At 45.5% G+C, this 16,129-nt stretch overlaps 1 non-coding gene across 1 annotated transcript; it reads left to right on the forward strand.

Annotated features, from left to right (window-relative positions):
• The first annotated feature begins 11,649 nt into the window (after positions 1–11,649).
• On the forward strand, positions 11,650–11,721 carry trnae-uuc (transfer RNA glutamic acid (anticodon UUC)). The gene has a single exon. It is a non-coding gene; the product is annotated as a tRNA-Glu (tRNA).
• The last annotated feature ends 4,408 nt before the right edge of the window (positions 11,722–16,129 follow it).

Genomic DNA, 16,129 nt, shown 5'->3' on the forward strand with positions numbered 1-16,129 from the left:
TTAGCTTGTTCTCTCTCTTAAACCAGCTGAGGCAGCTTTCATTGTGTGATCGTTGTCGTCGTCTTCCGTTTACTCCTTACTAGTAAGGGTCGCGGGGGGGCTGGAGCCTATCCCAGCATCTACGGGCAAGAGGTGGGGTTCACCCTAGACAGGTCACCAGTCCATCGCAGGGCCAACATACAGAGACGAACAACCATTCACACTCACATTCACACCTACGGTCAATTTAGAGAATCAATCAGCCTCGTCCCCTCTTGATGTCTTTCGACTGTGGTAGGAAGCTGGAGTACCCGGAGAGAACCCATGCAGGCACGGGGAGAACATGGAGACTCACACAGAAAGATACTGCGCCCGAGCCGGGACCAGATTGATGGAAATCAAGTGTCTGAGGCTGTTAGCAGCCATGAAGTTGATCTGGTTGGCACTGGTATTTGTTCTTGCTGCAGCTCAGGAGTGATTCAGGAGAAGAGTTTCAGAACAGCCCAGGTTGGGGACTGGAATTCTAAAATTTCCCCTGGAACCAGACAACCTTGGGAGGTAAAACCTCCAATCATAGCCACTCAGATGCAGCAGCAGAAGAAGCTGTCATCCACCCTGACAGTCAGAGCATCAAGTCAAGGAAACATCACCATCTTGTAGTTCCAAACCTCCACCTGTCAGATTCAGCTACTTCTGATTGTGGGACTTTAAACTTGAACACAATGGAATTTGGACAAGGAGTTTTCCTTCCAGTCCAAACATCATCGTCCAGCCTCCAACCAGAGGTCCATCAGTTATCATGGAGCCACAGGTGGAGTCTGGATTCTTTTCTGGAATGAGACGGCAATGACAGTCCTGCCAAGTGACATCACTGACATGACTGGATGACTTCAGTCACGTGACTGGATGACTTCAGTCACATGACTGGATGACCTCAGTCACATGACTGGATGACAGTGTAGATGCCAATGTAGAGGTTGGGGAAATAGTCTCTGAGAATCCAGCTTGAACCCACAGCCTCCTTGTTTTCCAAAAACCCAAACAGCGACCATCAGTCTCCCTCCAATCCTGTACTTGGGTAAACAACAAAAACAGAGTAAAAGTATCTGGCAACATATTTGTTTCCTGTAGGGTTTCTTCATGTATGAGTGGTGTACTTGCTCTCCCAGAGGACTGCCATCTTTGTTCTGTGGGCTGACATGTTTTAGTGTCAGCACAGGTCATAGCGCTGAGACTGAACTCTCATTCTCCTCCAAGTAGTATTTCCACCTCACACTCCTGCAGATATTCAAGTGAACAGGGAACACAAATTTATGCACAACTTCTCCTGTGTATTCATCCACAGTCACTAAACAACAACCAAACCAAACAAAAGAGGTTTGCTAGCATGGCGATCAGCTGTAGTTCACCATCTTATCCAGGTCACATGACTCAGGAGTAGCGTGGCCGTCTGGCAACCAAAGGGTGGCTGGTTTGATCCTCACTTTCTCCAGTGACCATGTCAAAGTGTCCTTGAGTGAGAGACTGAACCCCTAAATACTTCTGATGAGTAGGTTGGCTCCTTGCATGGCAGCCTTCAGCATCAGTGTGTGAGTGTGTGTGAATGAGAGGACATTGTTCAGCTCCTTGAGTGCTGCTGAGGTAGAAAGGCTCTGTACAAACTGAGTCCTTTTACCATTTCTTTCCTGCTTCTAGCGGCGCTGTTGTCACTTCCTGTGACCGTGGGGGGAAAGGGGTCCCCCTTCAGAATAAGTTTGATATCATTGTTACTTCCTCTTCAACATGCCTTTAGCAGACCAACTCAGAGAACAGCTCAGTGAGGTAGTGTGGCCGAGCGGTCTAAGGCGCTGGATTAAGGTTCCAGTCTCTGAGGAGGGTGGAGGAGGCGGGGGTGGGGGTGGAGAGGTGTGGCAGGTCTCTCACAGCCTCTCCTCTCTCTTTCACTGATATCTTCAAACCTGTGACCAAAAGAAGAACCCTCCTCTGAGTCCACAGACCTGAGCACCACTGCTCTGACTACCAGGTTACCTCCTGGTTATCAGGGTGAAGTCATGGTGAGGTAGTCAGTTGTTCCTTTGTTTTATGACAGAGGCCTCATTGTGAATTAAATAATTTTAATTCTTTACTTGAAGTTTCACACTGTTTCGATTGAAAAAGGCCAGTTCCTGGAGAAGATCTTCTAGGGGTCCAGGTTAAAGCGGTGCCCCAGCTGGCACCAGGCGCTGACCCAGGTCCTGCATGGGAGATACTGTCAGTTCTGTTCTGCCCTGCTCACAACCACAGGCTGGTGTTGAGGCCTGCAGCAACCAGGGCTCCAGTCACCAAGAGTATAAAGGCTGGTCATTGTGGCAGTGGGAGGAGTCAAAATGAAGACAGACCAATGAGAGCAGGACGTTCCTGGAGAAGTCAGAAGAACTTGACCATGTTTCCTACAGTACCCAGGAGGCCTGGTAGTTGTTGAAGGAAGCTCCAAAAGCAAAGAGCAGACAGCAGGACATCAAAAGAAAAGATCCAGACACTAAAACTACAAGTAGAAACAGGAAGAAATACTAAAAGCTTTGGAAAGATACTACAAGGTTGGATATACATTATTATATACACTACTATTCTCATTGACTCCTAAAGAGGGACAGGAAACATTAGAATGTGGATCAGATCAGCTGATTTCAGTGTTGAGTCCATCCCTCCATCCACTTTCTGTTCTTATCCTTTAAGGGTCACGGGGGGGCGATCCCAGGTGACATTGGACAAGAGGCAGGGTTCACCCTGGACAGGTCAGAATTCCTAATGATGTCATCAGGGCTTTGACAGTAGCTAGAATTCTGTCTTTGATGTCAGGAGGACATGAAAGAAACACAACTGAGGAAAGTAGAGGAGAACATTCAGCTTCATTAGAAACACTTGAACTGTTGAACAGTAGAATTTGTTTGAAACAGTTTACAACACTGAGTGACAGGATTGAAGAGGGAAGAGTTTTCTAATTTAAATTTAATTCTAACTTTAAACTGTGCATGAACATTTTTAGTGGTTCATATTCTAACATACAGAGGAAGTCATGTCATTCCCTTTTGGAAAACAAAACAAGAAAACAAACATGTGAAGCTCCTCCCCCCAGCTCCAGATGGACAGACAGACATGAGAGTGGCCAGGAAGCAAAGAAGTGTTGTGCTCCTCTCCAGTGCTCTGGTGTTGTTGTGTTCTTCTCAGCTTCATCATGAAGACCTGCTGGCACTGGGCGCTGGTGGAAGTTTGCAGCTCTCACTGGAAAGTCCTGAGGCTCCTCCCACTCTGAAGCAGGCAGTTGCTCCCAGCCAGCCCACACTTTCACTCTCTGATTGTCTAAATATCAGGTTTAGATCATCAAATTAACACTGGAACATCAAAACAGAATACAGTAATTAATAAAAGATGATCAACTTTTTTAATAAACATTAATTATTTAACATGAAACTACTGACTTTTTTAAGAAGAAAATAAGAAAGAGAACCTGCATCATCCCAGCCATGAAGACCTCAACACAGTTGAAGAGAAAGTCTTGGGGTGGATTCTTGTGTTTTGCAGCATCCTTGATGAGTCTGCATAGAAACATTGGTGTTGTGGACCCACATCCACCAGGAGTGGAGCTCAACCAAGAAGAGCAAGAGGGGAATGTTTCTGGAGGAGCCGGGAAGTTCCCTGGTCAAGCCACACACTGAGGGAAGGGAACGGACGCCCCGAGACCCAGACGCTGCAGCCTTGCTCAGACAGCTGCAGAGCTCAGCAGCACTCCATCCATGCCATCAGCAACACAGAGAGCATCCACACCAGCGTCCTCCTCAGCAGCCCTGCCTCAACACCAACCAGAACAGCCACAGCCACAACCCCCTCAGGACCTGGTTCAAGACGAAAGAGGGTCAGGACTGCCCAAGCAGTCAAGACAGCAGGACGGACGGATGGTGCTTCAACTGCAGGAACATCTCTGGAAAGAACACACAGAAGTGACACACAAGCATCTGAACTTTAAACGACTCTTACTCTGTTTTTGTTTTTTCCTGGTTTTGAACCAGTAACTGGTTTCTGTTGGTTTGGTTTGCTTGACTGGTTGTTGTTTGTTGACCTTGAAAATCCATATTTTGGGTTCTGGCTTGTTCTGCTTTTCATTTTGTGTTTGTATTAAAGTTCTGTTGCTGAAAAAGAGACTTTTTTGCCTTTTTCTTGAAGTAAATATATGAGGGTCTAAACTGACCCGTAACACCATGGATGTTCCAATAGTTAATGATATTAAAATGAATACTAAATCAAACCAGTCCATGTCAGAGATGTGTTCTAACACCCTCAGTAACGGTCAGCAAACACAACAACCTTTGGTTTATTTCTAGGATTTTCTTGAGGTTCATTTTGCCATTTTTTTTAACTGAAATTGAAGATTTAGTGACTAAAAAAAGGTCCAGAGGCCCACAACTAAATATTCAAACCAATATTTCCATGGATAAGGAAGCCTGACAAGGTCACCAAGAGATGGAAACAACTTGGAGGATAGAAAATTGTTTTATTTTATTTGACAGCTGATTGAAGACGTGGGTCAAAACTGACCGTTACCATGGAGATGGGAACAGGAAGCTGACACAAGAGGAAGGTTCCAGCTCTGAAAAAGGAGTTTGATCAAAATCTTGAACTGCCAGTAGAAATATCCTTTTGTATGTTGACCTTTGTTGACAGAAGTCACTTTAGCTTGGCAGTGAAAAGAATGGCTGTTAGCTTGACAAAGAACTGCACAAACCAGGTTCAAGCTGGACTTTGGACCCTGGTATCTGCAACGACTCCATCAACTCCTAATCTAGCAGCTCTGCTGGGTCCAACTATTTTACAGAACATTTGACAGACCTGTGGAGCAGTGAGGACAGACATGAGTTGATCACATGATCCACTGAAGCACCATTTTACCTGCCACTGAGGTCACCAACATGAGCTGGAGTTGGGACTCTTGAACTGAACCTGGTATCACAGCGACACCTGCTGCTGCAAAATGGAACAGCAACATTGAACCAAGTACAGGATTGGAGGGAGACTAATGGTCGCTGTTTGGGTTTTTGAAGAACAAGGAGGGCGTGGGTTCAAGCTGGATTCTCAGAGACTATTTCCCCAACCTCTACATTGGCATCCACACTGTCATCCAGTCATGTGACTGAAGTCATCCAGTCATGTGACTGAAGTCATCAGTCATGTCAGTGATGTCACTCTGCAGGACTGTCACTGCCATCACATTATAGAAAAGAATCCAGACTCCACATTTATGGGGCAGTTTTGGTCTTTAAACACTTGACAGTTCCAGGAGATTTAGTCTGGCTCAAGATCTTCAGATCAACCCAGGACAGAAGGCTATGACTCCATTGGATTGTGTAGTTGGAGCATTCAGAGATCTGGTGGATCTCAGTAGGAGCTGTATTTATCCACTGAATGATCCTGGTCAATGTGATCCTGCTCCTCCATCTCTCAGGCTGACAGAGCAGGAGGACCTGACTGAGAAGAAAGCTGCCCTTGAGCAGCTTCAGTCTCTGAGTGACAACACACAGGCCAGAAAACCAGTTTCTACTCTTGAACGTGAGAATAAAAGAGCAATCCAGGAGCTACAGAACCTCACTGCTGTGGTGGCCAACCTCCAAACGGTCCAGGACAAGAACCAGACTCAGATAGAAGATCTGAACGTAACAGTCCACAGTCTTCAGTGTGAGGGGAGGAAGGTTGATGGAGAGAACAATGTGCTCAGAAAAGAGCTGACCCAGGTTCAGTCTCTGAGGGAGAGAGAACTGGTGGAGATGAAATGTCTTGAGGAAGACCTGACTGAGAAGAAAAGTGCACTTGATCAGCTTCAGTCTCTGTGTGACAAGAGATGGACAGAAAACCAGAATTTGTGGGGACAGGTTTCTAGTCTTGGACAAGAGAAGATCATTGCATATCAGCTGGTAGAGAACATGTCTGCCATGGTGGGCAACCTTGAATCTGTGAGGGAGGAGAACCAGACTCAGATCAGAGACCTGAACACACAAGTCCACAATCTTCAGCTTGAGGTGAAGATGGTTTACAAGGAGAAGTGTGACCTCAAGTGTGAGCTCAACTCCATCCAGGCAGAGAAGAACAAAATGAGAGAAGAACTCACTGAGAAGAAGACGACTCTTGAACAGCTGAGATCCCAGAGTGAGGACAGAGAGGCAGAAAATGGATGTTTGAGGAGACGAGTTTCTACTGCATCTCAGGAGACAGAGACCTTCACTGCTGAGTTGGCCCACCTTGAATCAAGGAAGGACCAGGACCCCACAAAGAGTGACAGTCTGAACGGTGAAGTTCAGAGTCTTCTATATGCAGTGAGAACACAAAAGAAGAAAAGGAGCAGTGCTCAGTGGGAAATCCTGGGAAATCTTCATGATTTAAAAAGCTGTTTGAAAGAGGAAAATCATGACCTTCAAGTGAAGGTCCAGCAAACTTCTGAAGAGCAAGCAGACTCTCCCCTACGTCCAGCCAGGGAAGAGCAAACAGACTCTCCCCTACGTCCAGCCAGAGAAGAGCAAACAGACTCTCCCCTACGTCCAGCCAGAGAAGAGCAAGCAGACTCTCCCCTACGTCCAGCTAGAGAAGAGCAAGCAGACTCTCCCCTACGTCCAGCCAGAGAAGAGCAAGCGGACTCTCCCCTACGTCCAGCCAGAGGAGAGCAAACAGACTCTCCCCTACGTCCAGCCAGAGAAGAGCAAACAGACTCTCCCCTACGTCCAGCCAGAGAAGAGCAAACAGACTCTCCCCTACGTCCAGCCAGAGAAGAGCAAGCAGACTCTCCCCTACGTCCAGCCAGAGAAGAGCAAACAGACTCTCCCCTACGTCCAGCCAGAGAAGAGCAAGCAGACTCTCCCCTACGTCCAGCCAGAGAAGAGCAAACAGACTCTCCCCTACGTCCAGCCAGAGAAGAGCAAACAGACTCTCCCCGACGTCCAGCCAGAGAAGAGCAAGCAGACTCTCCCCTACGTCCAGCCAGAGAAGAGCAAGCAGACGCTCTCATATGTTCTTCTGCAGAGGAGCGATGGGATTCTGCTGCATGTCCTGCAACTGAAAAGCAGAATGATGGGGGCACCCTGGAGACTGGACCTGCTGCGGGTCAAACCAGAAGTCTACTGAGCCGTGTGACATCTGGTGTAGAAGATGCTCTGTTTATGTTCATCGTTTTTTCTTTGTGTGCTTTTCCTCAACTTTGTTTTCTTTGTTTGTTATATATGATGATACCTTGATCACCACAGCAGTTGATCCCAGCTTGATTAGCTGAGTGCTTTGCAGTCTAAAGCACTTTAGTGATACCTGTGGGGTCCCTTATCCTCCCTGACCACAGGGATTCAGCCTCACTGAAGGAGAGGGAACCTTCCAGGTTGCAGCTCCGAGACTCTGGAACGCTCTCCCACTGGACATGAGGACGCTGAGGACGCCTTCAGAAAGAAGCTAAAGACCCATTTGTTTAGTAATATTATTTTTCATGATGGAATCGTCCCTCTGTACCTGCCCACACAGGTCAAGAGGTCAAATGATTCCCTGTTTAAAACAGCTCTTCATCACATGGATGTGCATCCCAACAGTCAGAGCTCACAGATGCTCCTATTCCCTCCAGTGTGAGGCACTACGAGTGACTGATGAGGGTCAGGGGGGTCAGGCTAGTCCAGATAGTGGGTCTGTATGAGGTTGTTAGGGAGGGATAAGGTAGTGGCAGAGTTCAGGCTGTAGTTGTGCTCCAACAGTTGAGACAGGGCAGGACAAAAAATGACACCCTGATGGCGTTAGGAGTGATTCTTACAAGAACCAATCAATAAAAGTGGGTGGTGACCTGCTCATGTGACGCTTGTGTTGATGATTACTGGGTCTCCTCCATGCTCATTTATCATGAATGAATCCCTCTGAGTAAAACACCTGATGACTCCTGAGTTGTTTCACAAAATGTGTGTGTGTGTGTGTGTGTATGTGTGTGTGTGTGTGTGTGTCTGTGTGTGTGTGTGTGTGTGGGCAATAACTACAAGTTATCTATGTATAAATCAAACAATTATTCATCAATTGGATACATTGACAGTGGAAGTTCAGGTTTCCTGTAATTCAGTTTGCAGACAACACAGAAAACTGCCCCTGACCCCTCCCCTCATTCTGGAGGCTTTAACATGAAAATGAAAATGCTGACAGACACAAATGCAAATCAGGGTATCTGACCAGAGGTGACATATCTTTTAATGCTTTTCTTGTTATATTTGTTATATATGTTCTGTATGGTTATATTTGTTATGGTTGTTATGGAGTTTATGGTTATTATCTCTGTTTCTTGTGTCTTTGTCTTTGTTGTCCTGCCATTCGTCCGTCCTGGATTTTAGACCTTGGTTGCAGGAAGCGTGTGACCTCAACTCCTTTTTCTGTGTTGCTGAACGTTCCTGTTCAGGAAATGGAAATTTAGCTGCTATGTTGAATCAGAAAAACCTTTTGAAGTCTACTTTTGCTTCAGTCAGAAAGTGGACTGTTGTTAACTCTCACAATGGTTGGTGATTGTGGAGGAAGACAAAATCCTTATGAACCTCTTTTTAACAGACACACATTTCTAAAGACACTGGTTCATTTTATTTTTCTTCTTCTAGCAGAGGATGGTTTCGATCCATCGACCTCTGGGTTCTGGGCCCAGCACGCTTCCTCTGCTCCACTCTGCTCTACCATTGACCGAACAGTCCTTGTTTTAGGAGAGCATTCTCTGTGTTTGTCTCTGCCCTGCTCTCCTGCTCTCTTTCCCCCCAACCGGTCAAAGCAGAAGGCCGTCCCCACTGATCCTGGATCTGCTCCACGTTCCTGCCTGTTAAAAGGAAGGTTTTCATCACCACTGTTGCAGGATGTGCTGCTGATGGAGAATTGTTGATGTAGATTCATTGAAGGAGTTTGGTGCTGGACCTGCTCTACTCGTAAAGAGTCATGAGAGAACTTTTGTTGTGACTTGACACACACACACACACACACACACACACACACACACACACACACACACATTCATTTCTTCCTGCCATGAACGCAGACTGTGTGTTTAATGTTAACAAAAATTCTACTTTGTCAGTGAATTAATTCAGTCTGCAACTGTCAGTGTCTTTCAGGATGGCCGAGCAGTCTAAGGCGCTGCGGTCAGGTTGCAGTCTCTCCTGGAGGCGTGGGTTCAAATCCCACTTCTGACAAAAGACATTTTCTCCACATTCCTATGCATCCACAGTGGTAAATTCCAAACCCAGTTGAAGCTGCTCTCCACTGATGGGAGTGAGTGGTTGAACTGGCAGCAGAGGAGGCAAAGGAGCTTCCCTGTGACGTCCTAACATCGCCTGGTTTCCTCCAACATGGAGCAGCCACCAAACTCTAACTTCAATGTTGGATCAAAGTCTACTGAAGGAATGTGTTTGGTTCAAAAACCCATTTGTGTTCATCCTTCAATTCACATTTTGTCCATTAACTTCATCATCAGAGTCACCATCTCATCACATGACTAAAGTCTGGGTTCTGTGTTGGTGGTAAACATCCTTCCACTCACCCAGGCTCCTCACTGGTCTGCACACAGAAATGCATATTTTACTGGTTTAACCAGTTCCTCAAGTAGTTTAGGAAAAAAGACACTTTGTTAGCTCCTGTAAAGGTCCCACTTTGGGTCGTAACACTTTTTTCCTGACTGCTTGATGTCTCAGTCAGAACAGCTGAGATGAGAACTGAATGTCTGGATTTCTTCCTGACATCATCAGGGTCTGAGGAGCTCATTAAAAAAAGGATTCAGTCAGATGGGAGTTAGAACTTGGAGACCAAAGAAGGAACCTCCAAATTCAGGACCCTGAGATCAAAGTGAGCGCTCTGATCTCAGAGGTCTGGGATATTTCACATCCTGATGGCCCTCCAAAATAAGAGCCCTGTGTCACTGTCTAAAAATCATCATTTGTTTGTGAAAAAATCAGGGTATGTTTGTCAGACTTTGTCAGACCTTTCCCCAAATCATCATTTGTTTGTGGAAATTAGATCCAGAAAACCACTGCAGTCCCTCATACATGATTAGTGCCATAGTTTGTCTCACACCTTTCATCTTTGATGGTTCCATGGTGGAATGGTAAGCACTCTGGACTCTGAATCCAGTGATCCCAGTTCAAACCTCAGTGGGGCCTCCAGCAGGTCTCTGACAGGTGTTGATAGAGGAGTTGTGGCTGCTGACTACAGTGGAAGACACCATCAACAATGATGTTTAGCTCTCAGCTCCTTCAGTCACATGACTGGGCCATCCTGTCATGTCAGTGATGTCACTTGGCAGGACTGCCATTGCATTATTAATTCTGTAACATCTGAGATTAAAATCTATGGAATTACAACCAACAAGCAGTCAAACACCTGATCAGATGCTCCTTCATCAGGCTGAGGAGAATCAATCTAAACTGGGATGAAGAAAATTAACTGAGAGGAGAAACCTCCTGGTTGGCTGACATGGACCCACCTGATCCATGTCAGACTTGTTGGAGCAGAAAGAGGTGGATCAGAGGAATCAGTGGATCAAGACTCAGGTGGCAGATGAAGAATCTCTTTATTCACAATGGAGTCAGAGAAATCTTCCAACGTGAGAGAACCTGACAGACCATTTTATACCAAAGACAGGCTGTGTGTGTGTGTGTGTGTGTGTGTGTGTGTGTGTGTGTGTGTTTGTGTGTGTGTGTGTGTGTGTCCCTACTGACTGGAAACTGAATAATAACCAGACTAACTTTTATCATTGACCAAGTCTGGTTGACTCACTAAATTCATAACTGAAGCGATTATTTAATTAATAAACAGAACATGTGTCTAAAGTCATGATCAAATTCATGTAAAATCTGAAAATGTTCCAATGAGCCAAACCAATGGCTGGGAGGTGGGAATCCAACCAGGGACCTTTAGATCCACACCAATCTTCCCTGACCTCATAGAAACTGGAACATTTCAACAAATAAATTCAAATTCAACTCAGCAGCAACTCTAGAACCGTTGCTAACTTGCTAATTCCTGTTAGCTCCAGATCAGACAATGCAGGCTCACCTTCACGCTTGGTTGTACGACCGCCACCAGTTGAAGCTTCTCTGGTTCAACAAACTCTGGGGACTCAAGACACAAGTCAGCACCGGTGCAGGTCCAGATCCAGATGTTTGCTGAGGGGAACAATGGCTTACGGGAGCTCCAGGGAGCTGGTTTGAACTGGTCCCTCATCTCTGTGAGTAGAAACCATCTGAGGTGGAAGGTCTGCTTTGACCTCCTGACCTCCCAGTAAAGCCAGTATAGATGTTGAGCTTGGAGGAGTTGATGGCCTCCTTCATCTTCTTGTTGGAGGTGTTTGCTAAACTCAGCACCACCACAGATCAGAGGAAAGTCCACTTGTCAGCTGGACACTGGAGTTCTAGTGACCTGCAGGATCTTAGTTGTGGTGGCAGCAGGCCTGTTCCAAGAGCTTTGCTCACATTCCTGATCAGGCTTCATCATGGTCCTGGACCACTGAGTGATAGAAGCTGATCCTGGGGGTGGACTGTCTTTAGGGGGCTGAGGTGTCTGGTGGTCTTGGTGGACCCTCTGTATCTCAAGCTGAGACCACAGAGTCCTGTGTTCTTGAGTCATTGTCTATAGTCTCTGTTGTTGGACAGCTCGGTGTGGTCCCTGATGGTCTAGTGGCTAGGATTTGGCGCTTTCACCGCCGCGGCCCGGGTTCGATTCCCGGTCAGGGAATGAGTTATTTAGAGGTTGAGGGAGAGGTGATCAGGTGGTCCACATGATGGTGGAGGTGATGAACTGTGAATCCATCATGGCTCCACTCTCACCCCCATTGTAGTGTTCTTGGTTCACTCTGCCATGGCCCCATGTTGAAGGGTGACTGTCTCATTCAGGTTCAACCCTTTGTTAGACCCTATTAAGTCACTGACTCCTGCAAGGACAAACTGTAATCCTCCTTCGTAGCTTTGGTTCCTTGCAGCACAGAAAGTCCATTCACTGATGTAGGAACTGGAAAACTTAGAGCTCCAGTCCTCGGTTCCTTGCACCAAAGAAAGGAGGGAAATGCAATCAATGTTGAATTCATTTACATTTCTTATATTTGATCAAAGCTAGAACTTAATAAGCTGCCATCGACCTTGATGACCAACTCCTTCACTGTGTAGTTCAAAGTCCCTGGTTTGATTTGTGTCAGGACTTCAGAAGCTCCAATCCTCTCTTAGTTCTAGTGAGAGTGGAAGAGATTATAAATGAGAGAAGCAGGGCCCTCCCTCAGAACTGAACCAGCTCAGTTGGGAGAGCCTTAGACTGAAGATCTAAAGGTCCCTGGTCCGATCCCAGGTTTCAGCAGAGGAACAGCATTGACTTTACTTTCCAGTGGAGGAACTGCAGACATGAAGGAAACTAACATCTTGTCCTGTGCATTCTTGTGACATTCAGGACATTTTTGGAGCCTCTTGTTGGATTTTTCCACAGAGAATCAGAGCCAATCAAAAGCATGGAGGACTTTAACATGGAGGACTGAACAAGTCAAGAAAGCATCAGTTTGACCTTCACAGGTGTTTCTTTTCCTGTCTCAATGCTGTAGAAAGAGCCTGAGTAGCTCAGATGGTAGAGCATCAGACTTTTAATGTGAGGGTCCAGGGTTCAAGTCCCTGTTCAGGTGCTGTGGAGGTTCCAGTGTTTGACAACATGGTACTGGATGAAGTTCAGTGTTGAACAAACTGTCATCATCAAAAGTAGAAGTGTTCTTGTCTTGCTACTGTGAGACAGTCGCTAGAAAAGTGACCACTAATAATTTCATGTGGCATGCAATTAACAAAACACCCACGTTGATGGTCGAGGGGTCTGGAGCCTATCCCAGCATCTACGGGCCAGAGGCGGGGTTCACCCTGGACAGGTCGCCAAAACCATTCACACTCACATCTACAGTTAATTTAGAGTGTCCAATCAGCCTCATCCCAAATTACATGTCTTTGGACGGTGGGAAGAAGCCGGAGTACCCAGAGAGAACCCACGCATGCACGGGGAGAACATGCAGATTCTGCACCCGAGCCTGGACTCAAATCCAGAACCTTCTTGCTGTGAGGCCACAGTGCTCACCACTGCACCATCATGCTGCCGTGGTCTCATATACTTTTCTAAATTGTGTTTCTTTCATGTCCTCCTGAGATCAAACACAGAATTCTAGTTACTGTCAAAGCCCTGATGACATCATCAGGAATTCTGACTTTGATCTGGAGACTCTTGCTTTAATCTGAATTTGATCCGACTAATGTTTTAGTTTAGGTTGCATGAAACCGACCACCTCATTTCTCCTGATGGACTGGTGACCTGTCCGGGGTGAACCCTGCCTCTTGAACAATGTCACCTGGGATCGCCCCCCCCCCCCCCCATGACCCTTAAAGGATAAGAACAGAAAGTGGATGGAGGGATGGACTCAACACTGAAATCAGCTGATCTGATCCACATTCTAATGTTTCCTGTCCCTCTTTAGGAGTCAATGAGAATAGTAGTGTATATAATAATGTATATCCAACCTTGTAGTATCTTTCCAAAGCTTTTAGTATTTCTTCTTCTTTCTACTTGTAGTTTTAATATTTGGATCTTTTCTTTTGATGTCCTGCTGTCTGCTCTTTGCTTTTGGAGCTTCCTTCAACAACTACCAGGCCTCCTGGGTACTGTAGGAAACATGGTCAAGTTCTTCTGACTTCTCCAGGAACGTCCTGCTCACATTGGTCTGTCTTCATTTTGACTCCTCCCACTGCCACAATGACCAGCCTTTATACTCTTGGTGACTGGGGCCCTGGTTGCTGCAGGCCTCAACACCAGCCTGTGGTTGTGAGCAGGGCAGAACAGAACTGACAGTATCTCCCATGCAGGACCTGGGTCAGCGCCTGGTGCCAGCTGGGGCACCGCTTTAACCTGGACCCCTAGAAGATCTTCTCCAGGAACTGGCCTTTTTGGTTCCATCAAGGCCTGAGAGGATGGTGAAGAGTGATCCTCCACCAGGCAGCACAGTCAGCAGCAGCCATTTTGTTCCACTAGAATCAAGTATGATAGTGACAGACTGGTGAGTACTTGCTAACTGACACTTCCTGTTTTTACTGCTATTCTTCCATGAATGTGCTCATGTTGGCTGGTCCCCAACCACAGTTTCAAAGCCATGATGACATCTTTCATCAACAATCAGACTTATTTTTTCTCTATTTGGACAAAAAAGGTTCCAACTGACACGGCCGGCCAACGTCCTGGAGTTCATTCAGCCTGGAGAACCAGGTGCTGGTTCCTTCTTTTACCAGGCAGGAACGGGCAGCAGATCCAAGATCAGTAGGTGAAGATGTCTGCTTTGACTGGTAGGAGGAAAGAGAGCAGGAGAGCTGGTCAGAGACTCTCCGACCAGGGTCAGTAGTAAGTGTTGCTAAAAACCTCAAAATAATGCGACAGTAATGTAGTAAAAATTGCTACGAACCTCAAAATATTGCGACAGTGATGTCGGAAGAATTGCTAATGAACTCAAGATGATGCTAACACTAACGTAGTGATAGTTGCTATAAACTCAGTGATGCTTACAGTAATGTAGTAAGTGTTGTGTTTTGAACAACTTCAAAGTGATGCTGACAGTCATGTGGTCAGAGAGAACCTCAAAATAATGCTACAGTGATGTCGTAAGAATTGCTAATCATCTAAAAATGATGCGACAGTGATGTCGTAAGAATTGCTAATGAACTCAAAATGATGCTAACAGTAATGGAGTGAAAGTTGCCAATGAACTCAAAGTGATGCTGACTAATGTAGTAAGAGTTGCTACGAACCTCAAAATAATGCGACACTGATTTTTGGAAGAATTGCTAATGATCTCAAAATGATGCGACAGTGATGTAGTCAGAATTGCTAATGAACTCAAAATGATGCGACAGTGACGTAGTAAGAATTGTAATGAACTCAAAATGATGCTAACGGCGATGTAGTGAAAGTTTCGAATAACCTCAAAGTGATGCTGACAGTCATGTAGTAAGAGTTGCTACTAACCTCTAAATAATGCAACAGTAATGTAGTAAGAGTTACTACGAACTTCAAAATGATGTGACAGTGATGTAGTAAGAATTGCTTATGATATGAAATGATGGGACAGTGATGTAGTGAGAATTGCAAATGAACTCAAAATGATGCTAACAGTAATGGAGTGAAAGTTTCGAATAACCTCAAAGTGATGCTGACAGTCATGTAGTCAGAGTTGCAACGAACCTCAAAATGATGCGACAGTGATTGAGTAAGAATTGCTAATGAACTCAAAATGATGCGACAGTGATGTAGTGACAGTTGCTAATAAACTCAAAGTGATGCTGACAGTAATGTTGTAAGAGTTGCTACGAACCTTAAAATAATGCAACAATAATGTAGTAAGATGATATTTTGTAAGGTAGTGGGAGGTAGTCTTCAGGAGCGTACGCGTGCTCGCCACTGGTCTCAGTCTGAAACGGAGCCCCGCACGGCCCGCAGCCGATCTGCTCGGTGAGGAGTGTGTGTTGTTTACGAACCTCAAAATAATGTTACAGTGATGTCAGAAGAATTGCTAATGAACTCAAGATGATGCTAACAGTAATGGAGTGAAACTTTCGAATAACCTCAAAGTTATGCTTACAGTCATGTAGTAAGTGTTGCTTCGAACCTCGAAATAATGCGACAGTAATGTAGTAAAAGTTGGAAGGAACCTCAAAATATTGCGACAGTGATGTCGGAAGAATTGCTAATGAACTCAAAATGATGCTAACAGTAATGTAGTGATAGTTGCTAATCAAGTCAGTGATGCTGACAGTCATGTAGTAAGTGTTGCTACAAACCTCAATATAATGCGACAGTAATGTAGTAAAAGTCGCTACGAACCTCAAAATAATGCGACAGTGATGTCAGAAGAATTGCTAAAGATCTCAAAATGATGCGACTGTGATTTTGTAAGAATTGCTCATGAACTCAAAATGATGCTAACAGTAATGGAGTGAAGGTTTCGAATAACCTCAAAGTGATGCTGACAGTCTTGTACTAAGAGTTGCTACGAACCTCAAAATAATGTGACAGTGATGTCGGAAGAATTGCTAATTAACTCAAGATTATGCTAACAGTAATGTAGTGACAGTTGCTAAGA

This window comes from Aulostomus chinensis, chromosome 1 (assembly GCF_037954235.1).
Source record: "Aulostomus chinensis isolate RoL2024-O1b breed Wild chromosome 1, RoL_Achi_v1.0, whole genome shotgun sequence".
NCBI classification, from domain to species: domain Eukaryota; kingdom Metazoa; phylum Chordata; class Actinopteri; order Syngnathiformes; family Aulostomidae; genus Aulostomus; species Aulostomus chinensis.